This window comes from Trachemys scripta, chromosome 1 (assembly GCF_013100865.1).
Source record: "Trachemys scripta elegans isolate TJP31775 chromosome 1, CAS_Tse_1.0, whole genome shotgun sequence".
NCBI lineage: Eukaryota > Metazoa > Chordata > Testudines > Emydidae > Trachemys > Trachemys scripta.
Genome location: NC_048298.1, coordinates 100,575,186 through 100,587,939, shown reverse-complemented (window position 1 = coordinate 100,587,939; position 12,754 = coordinate 100,575,186).

Here is a 12,754-nt window from a genome sequence, read left to right as displayed (position 1 = left end):
TCTTCTGGATATATATCTTCTGCAACAATGGATGACTAATGCTGGGCCATAATGGATTAGTATACAAAAGGAGGATAAAATATAGTGAGTCACTATTAAGAAATCTCCTGTGCTTAAACTCTCTTCTGAAAGAAGTACCCAATTCAGTGCAATAAATACAGTAGTTTGTCTTCTGATGAACATGTGTAACAGAGTGCTGAGAGCCAGTAGTCGACCCAGCACTCTGATCATTTACATTAACTAACTCCACCAGGAAAGGACTGATGGGGAGGGAAGTATTTAATTGCCTATGCAGAGTGGGGACTGATAAGCTAAGGAGTTAATTATCCCACCAGCTGGAGAGGCTAGTTAAAAGCACAGGAAGGAAGCGTAAAGAAGGGAAGATTAGCAGAGCCCAGAAGAAGACAGGCCCCAGGGTGGTGGGAGTGCCTCTTTTCTATAGTGGCAGGTTTGAGGATTAGGAAAAGCTGTAAATAGACTTCCTGTTTAGGATTGTGATAGTGTTTTGGTGAAGGTAATAAATAAAACTCTAGAGGTAACCACCCAAAAGGCTCAAGTATTAGGGGGTAGCCGTATTAGTCTGTATCTACAAAAACAACAAAGAGTCTGGTGGCACCTTAAAGACTAACAGATTTATTTGGGCATAAGCTTTCGTGAGTAAAAACCTCACTTCTTCGGATTCCGAAGAAGTGAGGTTTTTACTCACGAAAGCTTATGCCCAAATAAATCTGTTAGTCTTTAAGGTGCCACCAGACTCTTTGTTGTTTTTGTAGATACAGACTAATACGGCTACCCCCTAATACTTGAGCCTTTTGGGTGGTTACCTCTAGAGTTTTATTTATTACCTTCACCAAAACACTATCACAATCCTAGGCAGGAAGTCTATTTACAGCTTTTCCTAATCCTCAAACCTGCCTCTATAGAAAAGAGGCACTCCCACCACCCTGGGGCCTGTCTTCTTCTGGGCTCTGCTAATCTTCCCTTCTTTACGCTTCCTTCCTGTGCTTTTAACTAGCCTCTCCAGCTGGTGGGATAATTAACTCCTTAGCTTATCAGTCCCCACTCTGCATAGGNCCTCACTTCTTCGGAATCCGAAGAAGTGAGGTTTTTACTCACGAAAGCTTATGCCCAAATAAATCTGTTAGTCTTTAAGGTGCCACCAGACTCTTTGTTGTTTTCACCCAAAAGGCTGTTTGTGTGGGATCTCAGGACAGGAAAGGAGCCAGTCCTGTTACAATATACAGGGCCTTCTTTTGCTACCAGGGAAAGAAAATCTCCCATTGGTTTCTTAGAGAACAGGAGTAAACCCAAATAGAGTAAAACAGTAGTTTAGTAGCTTTACTGTAAAACACAGATTGAAAGGTTAAAAAGAGAATTAATAATTGTTCTGGGTTGCAAAACTAGTTTGCATAACTTGATAGGAAAAGGAAGAAGTGATAAGTTACAGAAAAAGGATAACTTAAGAAAAAGCAGTGTGAAGAAGAGGGTAAATACTTTTTTGTTTGTTTTTAAATAAAGGAAAAAATTGTAATACAAAGAGCATTCATATGTAGGAATCAAATATTTAATTTATATCAAAATGCTATAAAACTATACTTAATCTAAGTATAATTTCAGAGTGGAGAAATCTGAAACTGGGTAATACCCAGTACTAAAAAAATTGGTCATGAAACCTATGAAGAAAAAATAAACTGGGAGGGGGAAAGCCAGGATGAGCCAATGACACAGAAAGGCTTTTGATATTATTTTTTCTAAAGGAGACTTATATAAGTGAGGGGGGGAAGTCAGCTGATGGTCAAAAAGGAAAACTGATTAGTGGTGTCTTCTCATCAGAAGGGTCCACTGATGCCTCAGAAATATCTATAGTAGCTTATTAAAAACTTAATTTCAGGCCTGTTAAAATTTACTCAAAATGGTTAATATGTGATGGAATGTAAAAATTCTCAGTGGTTTCTGGCCGAAGGGCCCAATCCTACAGAGACTTGTGCATGGTCTAGACATGGTATGTAGTGCCATTGAAGTCATTACTTCAAATAAGACTGGTGAACGGTATGGACAGTTAGTACTCAAAATGGCAGGAAAAGCATTACAAATTCATAAAACAAGAGTGCGTGAACAGGAGAACAAAGCAGGCAACTTCCATGCTTGGCAACTTGAGCGGGCAGAAGCTCAGACTGTAATTAATGACTAGTTCAGGGATTCTCAAACTGGGGATCAGGACCCCTCAGGGGGTTGTGAGGTTATTACATGGGGGATTGTGAGCTGTCAGCCTCCACCATAAACCCTGCTTTTCCTCCAGCATTTATAATAGTGGTAAATATATAAAAAAAGTGTTTTTAATTTATAAGGGGGGGTCACACTCAAAGGCTTGCTGTGTGAAAGGGATCACCAGTACAAAAGTTTGAGAACCACTGAGATAGTTGGATGAAGAAGGGAAACTTAATAATAGTCTAACCAAAAAAAAAACCCAACACAAATCTTGAAACATTTCACTGTAGACATCACCCCCACCCCCAAGTATTTATGATAGAAGCAGAAGAATACTTAGCTTATATAAACTTAGCCACCCTTACAGTGGAAGAGAAGTCAGAGCTAGGTAAAACTTATAGCATATGTAGAAATTTCTAAAGTTATGTTTCCTCTAATATAAAGGTAAGCATCTGAATTGGATGGTTATACATGAGAATGGCGTATGTGTTAAAACAAAATCACCCCTATGCTTATGAGTTCATTTTACACACACACAAAATAAAACATATCTGAGCAATTGAGTTTAGCTGCAGTCCCTATCTTAAGGGGAACATGGATACAATAAGATGTGACTCTTCTATATTGTGGGCTACTCATATGACTGGGAACAACTCAGGTGAAAAAGGATTTGTGGAAATTGTAGCTTTGTAAACTGTGTTATAAATTTTACTTACCCACCCTTACAATGGAAGAGAGATTGAGTTAAGTTTATATTAGCTAAATATTCTTCTGTTTCTCTCATTCTTGGTGTTCAGTGGTGGATAGTGGAATGTTTTAAGTCTTTTGTTTGTTTTTTTGTAAAATGTTTCAAATATCCTTCTGAGATGAGAAGGAACTATGAATGATAGTAAGGATCTTGGAGATTGAGCCTGGACTTTTGTCATCCAGAGCAGAAAGGTATTGTAACACGGAGGAACTTCATAGATACAATTTGTAACATACAATACATTCATGTTATTGCTAGAATTAGAGCCGAATGCTATATATCACTCTGTCCTCAATAAGGAAGAGGGACTAGGAAAAACTGCTCACCTTTGAAAGTAAAGATGGCTGATTTCATTATTTTACTTTGCTGCTTTTATCTACTTACTTCAGCTAAAACTAAAGAAAGTTAGTTCTGCAGACCTGAGTCTTAATAGTAACGTTACTGTTCCCGACTAAAAATATCACTAGCTGGTAGGCATGGACATTCTCTATAATAAAAACAATAACTTTCTGGCTACAGGGATTCAGCTGATGGTTGATAGAATTCTCGTTTAGATGTTCAGCTTCAGTTTACTTGATAGTTTTAAAATGTAATTTGGTATATTGAAGGGTTTTTTGCAGTTTATTCTAAGAGCTGTGGAAAACAAAGGCCAAAAAAGTGTTGTTTGTATCAGAAGTAAAGCTGGCTGAAAATTTTCAAAAGAAATTTCCCTGTCAGAAAATGGGGTTTTGAAAAAGTTGAAATTTTCTGTATGAAAAGACACATTTCAGTGGAATTTTCCTTTGGGAAAATTGCAACAAAATATTTTTTGTTTGGGTTGACCTTAATTTTTGTGAGATCAGCTAAAACCACCACCTCCTGTGGAAAATAGTGTCAATATAGGTGACAGGCTGCAAGGAGCAGCCAATCAGGGCCCATCAGACCCATATAAAAAGAGTTGTAGGGTCAGACACAGTCAGTTGCTGCAGCGAGACCAAGGGAGAGCACTGGGTTCCTAGAGGGCTGCAGGAAGGTAGCACCTCAGACAGGGCAGCTGCTAGCAGGGACCAGGGGAGCTAGAGCGAGAGCTCCTGGCTGGCAGCTGGGACTTGTAGGCTCAAGGCCCTGAGAAGTGGCCCAGGGAATTGAAGCAGCACTGCTGAGAAGTTAAGGTGAGGCAACAGGAGGCTGTTAGCTACAGGGTCCCTGGGCTGGGACCTGGAGTAAGGGTGGTTCCAGGTCTCCTTCCCCCCCCCCCCCTGCCACTAGAGAAGTAGCTAGATTCTAGAACTGAGATCCGCCCCTCTCCCCCGGAAGGGGGAAAACACACAGTGACACGGCCGGAGGGCCGAGTCATGAAGAGCATGCTGCAGTACTTGGACTGAAGTGGGTCTGCAGGTGGTGATGTCGATGGGCGAGGCACCACCAGGAGAGGGTACACAGGCATGCAGAGCTAATCCCTGTGATGGCCAGCAGGAGGTGCTACAGTGGTGAGTGAAACCCTTGACACCATGGAATAGGTACTGAAGATTTATAGCTTCATGCAACAGAAAACCCTTCCCCTCTATGATGCATAGATCTCTTGGCAAAGGGTTCCCTGTTATTTACAAACAACTCTTCTCTCAGACATGACAAATTCACTACACAAATAAATTGCTTAGAGGATATTTGTCCATAAAGGGTAACGGGTAAGGTCTCGATTTGAAAGCTTGCAATTTATTGATGTTCATACCCATACACACATCATGCCCTGGTTAATATTTAAGAAATAATGTGGGCTGTAGTCCACGAAAGCTTATGCTCTAATAAATCTGTTAGTCTCTAAGGTGCCACAAGTACTCCTGCTCTTCTTTTTGCGGATACAGACTAACACGGCTGCTATTCTGATTAACCTGTAACTATATTGAAGTTTATGCCCTTAAGGCTAAAAGGAGTCACCAGCAGATAGGTTTATTCATGCGGGAGGGAGTTGCCTCCCTTCCCTGGCTAGCTGATGATGTAATACAAGGCTCAATTGTCTACCGTTATCCCATCACAGAACAGTCAATGGAAAACCATCAAAGACAATTGCAAACAATCAAAACCACTTGAAGGTAAAAAGGGAACATTACAACAGACTGTGAAGAGGTTCTCCAAAGCTGAAGTGTCAGTAAGCACTTATTAAAAGTTGTTATAGGAATAAGGAAAGGGAGTTTTGAAACTTCTTTTCCTTTCCATGGTGCCTGTAAAGCCAGTGATGCATCTGTTTTTATCACCAGCTGCTGCTGTCGTGGCCTTGAGGTGCCCCCTCCCTCCTCTACAGCCACAGAATGCCTGCCCCTGATGAGGAGAAAGAAGAGGACTTGGGCAGGGGTAGGGGGGAAGGACATATGCAGTACTGCATCAGACCATGAACAAAGGGCCTGGAGGGCCAACATGGATGACAGCCTGGACAAGCAAAGAGCAGACAGGAGAAAAGGAGAGGGAAATGCCCCGGGACATAATGGATCTTCTCGGGCTGCAGACCATGTTTGACCTACATCTCCAAAAATCTTTGACTCCCCACCATTTACAGTCCTCAGAGAACTCAGTAGCAGCCCCCAGCTGGCATCAGGGGCCACATTCTTTTCACTACTACTCCACTCCAATTTTCAGCAAGGAAAAGCACTGCTTCACGTACACTAACCTGTGAAAACCACAGTTGCTGTGTGTGTGTGTGTGTGTGTGTGTGTGTGTAGCTACAACAGACTGTAGTCTTGTGCATTGAAACAGACAAAAACATTTGCTGCCTTTCCAATTTTAAAGTTCTGTTCCATTCACCTTTTGTGTTGCTTTGCAAGTTGGTTTTCTTCACTGTTTTTGCTGCTCAAGGCACAGTCCTTGTAAATGTACAGCAAGCACCCTAGAACTCCTAGGTTCAGGAAAACAGCCATACTTAGAAATTGTGTAGTTCTTGTTGTACAAGGCCCAGAGAACTGTCCAGGACAGAACACTCATGTGGCTGACTGGTAAAGTGCTCTTGCAAAGCCTCTCTCAACTGCATAACTCCAGACTGCCCTCTTCTAATGGCCCTTCAAAGTCAGCAGATGTACATTCCACTTCTGCCTTCCATCCCAGTGTTCACTTTCCCCCTTTGCCTCATAGGTATTATGCAGGGCACAACAGGCAGCTATAACCATGGGGGTATTTAACTCACTAGATTGGATCTCAGTGAGAAAATAACTCCAGTGTCTCTTTATTCAACAGTCATTCTGCAGCTGCTTAGCTTCAAGTTTAAACTTTCCTTGGTGCTGTCCAGATAGCTCATGAAGCCATACACTGGCTAAGGTAGTAAGGGGTAGGCCTCCCCTACAATCAGTACTGGCATTTCACCAGTTGTAAGCGACCCCTTGGGAAAGAATGTCCCTGCTTGTAGCTTGCTGAACAGTCCTGTGTTCTTAAAGATGCAAGCATCGTGCACGTTCCATGGCCAGCCCACATTGATATCAGTGAAGCGTCTCCACTGATCCACCAGCGCTTTTACCCATTGCCCATGGTTACGTAACTTCCCCTGGGGGAGGCTAGCTCATTGTCCTGCCTCTTCCACCCACAGCCCTGCCCACACTGCACCCCTGCTCTGCCCCAGACCCCACCCCCACACCCACTGCTGACTTGCCACTCATCTCTTCACCTCCCCCGTGAGGTTCTCCCCTCCGCTTACCACCTCCCCCCACTCGCCCACCTGCTGCTCACCTCCTCCCCCTCCCCCTGCCTGCCACAAGACCCCCACACACACACAACAGCTGTGCAGCTGGCTCACCACTTGCCTCCTCACCCTGCTGCTGCCCATCTCTCTCCCCCCCACACACACCCCAAAACACCACCTCCCCTTTTCACCTTAAAGCACTAATAATATTCCCCCAGGGTACTGAACAGGCAACAGGTGTAGCTCAATTGCCAGCTGGATTCTCCCCTGCATGGCAGGGAGTTCGGTGTATACTGTATAGAGAGGGACGAAAAGCTAGGCTCTCTCTGCCAACCTGAAGCCTAATCTCTCCTTTAGAAAAGTGTTTGTCATTGGCCGCCTGCATTAAGGCAGTAGTTTAATAATATTTCTTACACAGAATTCTCTGCCAGACTTGTTTACTTAAACTGGGTTTGAATAAAATGGCTAGATCAAGAAATAAACTCACTGGCTATGTCAGCTCCTCCTTGAGCTGGGTTTGCAGTTCCTTCTGCTGGGTACAGAGGATAACTGAAGGGGTGTCATTTGGAAACTGTTTTTAACCCCAATAACACATTTTCCTACAATACAAAATCCAGCTGAATGAGCCCAAGAGCTTCCTGGGCGTTGGCAAATGTCTGTTAAATGGCTTCATTACCACTGTAATGGCTCTTTAACAGTTTCAGTGATCTGCTACTAGGTCTCTGGGAGGCTTTTTCACTGTGTAAAGTTACTCAGGGATCCCCTTTGCTTGCCTCCTCACTCCCCGCATCTGCCACTGACTCCCTGCTCGCATCCACACACACCCCGTGCCCCACATGGATAGGGGGTGAGGAGGAGGGACACAGCTGGCAGCTGCGGGGACCTCTGAAGTGGGTGGAGGAGAGGAAAGGAGGAAGACTTACCCCAGGCAGAAGCCGTGGGAGCCTCGGGGAAGGGTCAGAGCAAGGAGGGGAAGGGGAAGGGGGCATCATGGCCCAGGTGGCAGGGACAGCTGCACTAGGGGAAGCAAAGCCTCCCCTTACCTATTATACCTGCTGCCCATGTACATAACCATAGAAAAATAGCCTTTTCTGTAGCTGTACTCTGAGACAAGGTAGGTTGGTGCCAAAATAGGGAAATATATGCTCTCTCTCATCCCGCTGCAGTTCTAGTGCCCCATCCACTCTGTCCTACACGTTGCCAAGAGTCACAATCTTAAGTAGCAGATGACTGATGTCCCTACACATTTGAAAGACATAAGTCCCCATTGTGGATCTTCCAACTCCAAAATGATTTTCCACTGATTGGTAGTGATCTGGAGTTGCAAGCTTCCAGATTATGATTGCCACTGATACTCCACTATCTCCATCAGCTCTCATTCTGGTGTCCCTGCACGGGATGGCTGAGGTGAGCTCAGCACACAGAACCAGGAATGTGACCTTTCACATCTGAAAGTTCTGCAACCACTGCTCCTCATCCCAAACCTGCATTACGATGAAAGCTCACCAGTCAGTGCTCATTTCTTGGGCCCAAAAATACCACTCCACTGTCTGCAGCTGCTGCATGAAGACCACCAAAACCCTTGAAGTGTTTTTTGCTATGTCCCTCAGTAAATTGTCCTTGAAGAAATTCTCATGTCCCCTCTAGTTGTGGTACTTCCAGAAGATTTGCAAATACAGGATAATCATGCATCCTGTATTTGCAACATTCATGAGAATAGCACAGTGTGACAGACTGTACCCCTATGTTCATCCTTTTTACAAAACTATGATAAATTTTGTACAAAGTATGCCTTGTGAGGTGGTATTTGAAAACTCATAATCTGCTGAACATTATTGTTATGGTAAAATATGTGTGGCAATATTGTATGTAAAGTTATAAGTTACTGTATAACATTGCTGTGACATGTTCCAAAGTGAGAAAAGCAGGCCCAAACCAGTTTTTCAGACACAAAGAGCACACTGATGCCCTGGCTAGGTATCAGCCGAATCAAATGGACTATAGTTGAATATCACCTGGTTAAGCTGCCATTCTTTGACAGGAAAGAGTGTAAGCGAGAACTTTATATATTGGCAATGGAACAGCTGGGATTTTTCCAAGTGAACAGACTAACCATCACCTGAATCCAGCTGGAGGTAATCCTGAAAGATGGGAGAAGGGTATAAGCAGGGCCGGCTTTAGGGCGATTCACCCGATTCCCCCAAATCAGGCCCCACGCCCCTAAGAGGGCCCCGCAACATCCCTAAGGACCCTCCGCCGCTGTGCCGCTGAAGGCACCGGCAGACAATTGAGCTGCCACCGAAGTCCCAACGCTGTCTTCAGCAGCAGCTCTTTCGAATCGGGCCCCGCAGTGCCTAAAGCTGGCCCTGAGTATAAGACTGAGAAACAGAGGATCCCAAATCACCTCTATCCCCCCTCATCTCTACTCATGACATCAATAACATTTGGAAATCAAAGGAAGCATCATTGAACTGGCGGGAGGTCCTGGCTGAAGCGATCCAGCCAGTCTGCTGTAAGCTTATGGTGAGAAAAACCTTTGGGTTTTAAGTAGGTTTAGTTTGTTAAGTTAGGTCAGGGGTTGGCAACGTTCGGCACGCAGTTCGCCAGAGTAAGCACCCTAGCGGGCCGGGCCAGTTNGTTACAAAGAAAATAAAAGATAAGATGCAAACTAATACCTAACTCAGGGGTTGGCAACGTTCGGCATGCAGTTCGCCAGAGTAAGCACCCTAGCGGGCCGGGCCAGTTTATTTACCTGGGGGCCGTGATCGGCCGAACCTGCCGCGTCAGCAGGTAAATAAACTGGCCCGGCCCGCTAGGGTGCTTACCCTGGCGAGCCGCGTGCCAAACGTTGCCGACCCCTGAGTTAGGTATTAGTTTGCATCTTATCTTTTATTTTCTTTGTAACCAATTCTGACTCTTTATGCCTCATTATTTATAATCACTTAAAATCTACCTTTCTGTAGTTAATAAACTTCCTTTATTGTTTTATTTAAACCAATGTGGATATGGATTGAAGTGGTTGGGAACCTCCAACTGAGATAACAGGGTTTGTGCATATCATTTTTCATTAATGAAATGACAGACTTTCTGTGAGCTTGTATTGACCAGAAGGAGAGAGCTGGGCAGTACAAGACACACATTTCTGGGGACAAGTCTGGGACTGGGAATTTGCTGATGTTGCCCTGCATGTAATTCAGATATGACTGGGCAGAGCATTTAGCTGGGAGTGATTTTTGCATGCTAGAGGCTGTGTGTGAACTGGCCTGGAGTGGTTGTTCTCACAAGAAAGCAGAGTAAAAGGCCCCCCAGATTAGGGAATTGAGGAGAAATAGCTGTTTAGCAGTCCAGATTGTACCCTGGGGAATGTCACACACAGACATCTGTGAGCTCCAGGCTTCTTTCAGACATGGTAGACTCAGAAAAGTGCCACTCAGGTTTATGTGATTTTTTTTTTTAAAGGTGCAAAATTATTGGAAATGGATGGTATTATGGGATGCAGAAAATTGCCTGATGGGAACTTGACCTCTAGCTCCCACAGATCTCTAGTGTGGCTCATATTTACCCTACACCACTTAGTAAAAATTTCCCAGAAGGCATTGTGCAAGACAGCAGCACCTGGCACACTGGGATACCTGCCATTGGTGCACTGCACCTTGCATCAACACAGACACTCCCGGTGAGTATGCGCCATGCCAACACAAGCAGCCAAGTCTGCACGTGCAAATGCGATATACAAACTCTAGCGGCAGTATGCCAACGTAACTTGTCAGCCAATGTTTGTAGTGTGAACATGGCCTCAAAATAGCTGCTTCTTGGGACAAGGTAGTGATTCCTTACCTGGCATTCCTGCAGAAGAGGGCTGACTGTTGAGGGATCCAGGACTGGTGTACGTTTTAAAATAAATAACAGTACAAGTATAGTGAAACAAGATGCGTGAGGTAATATTTTTTATTGGATCAACTTCTGCTGGTGAGAGAGACGAGCTTTCAAGTTACACTAAGCTCTTCTTCAGGTCTTAAAAGTATACCTGACTTTGTATCATCAATTTTGGTTCCTAAATGGGAACCAAATATATAATATTGCAAATAACAATATGCCATGGCATAGATGTTAATGAAATGCATGTTACTAATGACCAGGCTCCCTTGAAACAGTGCATGCTTACTATTCAGAAACAAGCTTCCTGTGGCCATGGGCAAGTGAGTTTGAACTCCGGAATTTCCCAGGTAATAAGCCCAGGGCCCAGAATGGAAGAATAGCAGAGGACTGAAAACAAAGAGACGGAAATCAAGGTGAAAGAGAAGAGATCTAGCTGTTTTGTGGCAATAAAGTTTGTCTCAGTGGTGTCTTGGCTGGGGCTTTGGCAAGGGGAATTCCTGTATGCAGTTTTGACTACCTCTGTTCAAGGTAAACAAGAGTTGAGTATATTGTGTAAATAAATAAATTACACTTGTGTAGTCTGTGACACCAATTTCTCTTCCCATGGGAAGGAAACTGACCCATTGCAAAGTTCCAAAATCTGCAGCTGCTCAGTAAAACAGCAACAAGAGAGGGACTGATTTCCAGAGGAGCTGAGCACCTGCGGCTCCTATTGAGTTCAGCTGGACCTGTGGATACTCAGAACTTCTGAAAGTCAGGCCTATATTGTTTACATATCCATGTATGTTTGGAGTGGGGAGTAATAGTATTCTTTAGCTTGAACTGACAAGCCAAGCAGAGCTATAAAGGAAGGCAGGCAAGCACTGTGGTTACACAGATGCTTTGCTCAACCCTGTGAAAATGACCAGACCTTGCCTCGTAAGGTTTTCAGCAATCTTCAACAATGATAATTTGAAGATGTCCGCCTTGCTTAGAGAGCTTTTTATAGTATCTCACTAGCCAAAAGTCTCCTTTACTTATTCCTTGTCTATGATTTCTTTTCTGTTTCCATTATGTGACAGTAAAATCTGTTTTTATTTAGGGTAGCTGGTATTGTATCTTGGGTAATGCTAAGTGAGGTTCTGATTGTGATAGTGCTTAGTCCAGCTTGTTGAGGACAGATGCTCTGTAGTACATCTCCTGAACAATTCCCTGAGCCACTCAATCTCCCTGGCAACTTTTAAATTACACAGGTAGAAAAAACATTATAGTCTCCCAAAACAAGGGCAGATTTCAGAAACATACATTTGATAAGGACTGAGGCCTATAACTTTTGATATCTTGAAAAAAAATCCAGGCACAATAGCCTCTCCTGCAATATACCAGAAAGCATTCTATTTAGCGACAATTGTGGTTATGTTGCTTTTTTCCCTTTCTATTCCCTCTTCTTTTAATTATGAGACATTTGCATGAAAACAAGGTCTCTGTTAGTTCCTGCTGCTTATATGCCACATGAAGTCAATCATAATCTTCTGTTTGCAGAATCCTTATAATCTCCATAGTAACCCATTGTAATGGCATTAATTGTAATGATACGAGTAACAATTAAAATAGAGAGAAGAGAGAAATACACTCTATATATGACACATTGATACAATTGTTTCTAAATAGAATGTCTTTCAAGAAAGCTTTCCAGAAAGCATCAGCTGCTCTTCAAAGCAGCTACGATATTCACCTTCAAAAAGCAGTTACTGCAGATAGGAACCTTTTCAGTTCACTGAGTGCATAATAAAAAGTGGCAAAACATATATTTGTACAAGGTTTAACTTATTCAGGGCCTGATTCCACGCCCATTCCAGTCAATAGAAAGACTCCCATTGATTTCAGGGGGCTTTGGATCAGGTCCTTATTTAGGCGAGATTTAAAACCGCACAAAAGATGCCTGCCAAGTAGTCATTCACATTTTATAACTTTCTGTGAAATGAGGAATTCAGTTAAAAATAAACAAACCAATTATGTTTAAATAAGGCTGCCACTGTGATGAGGAACAGGAAATTGGAAGTTAAGGATTATGTGCGGCCACTATAAACTCAGTGCAGAGCATATTTCATGTCTACCCTGAATAAACAGGATCTCCCTTTTGGTTTTTGTTGTTGGTTTGGTTGGTTTTTTGTTTCAATAGAAATCTTAGACTTCACTGGTAAGGTTCTCAGAGAAGAATATACGTTTTTGTTGCATCTTTAGTGAATCCTTTAACCTAGAAAGGGAACAATTCAAGCACTACTCACCATTTGCAC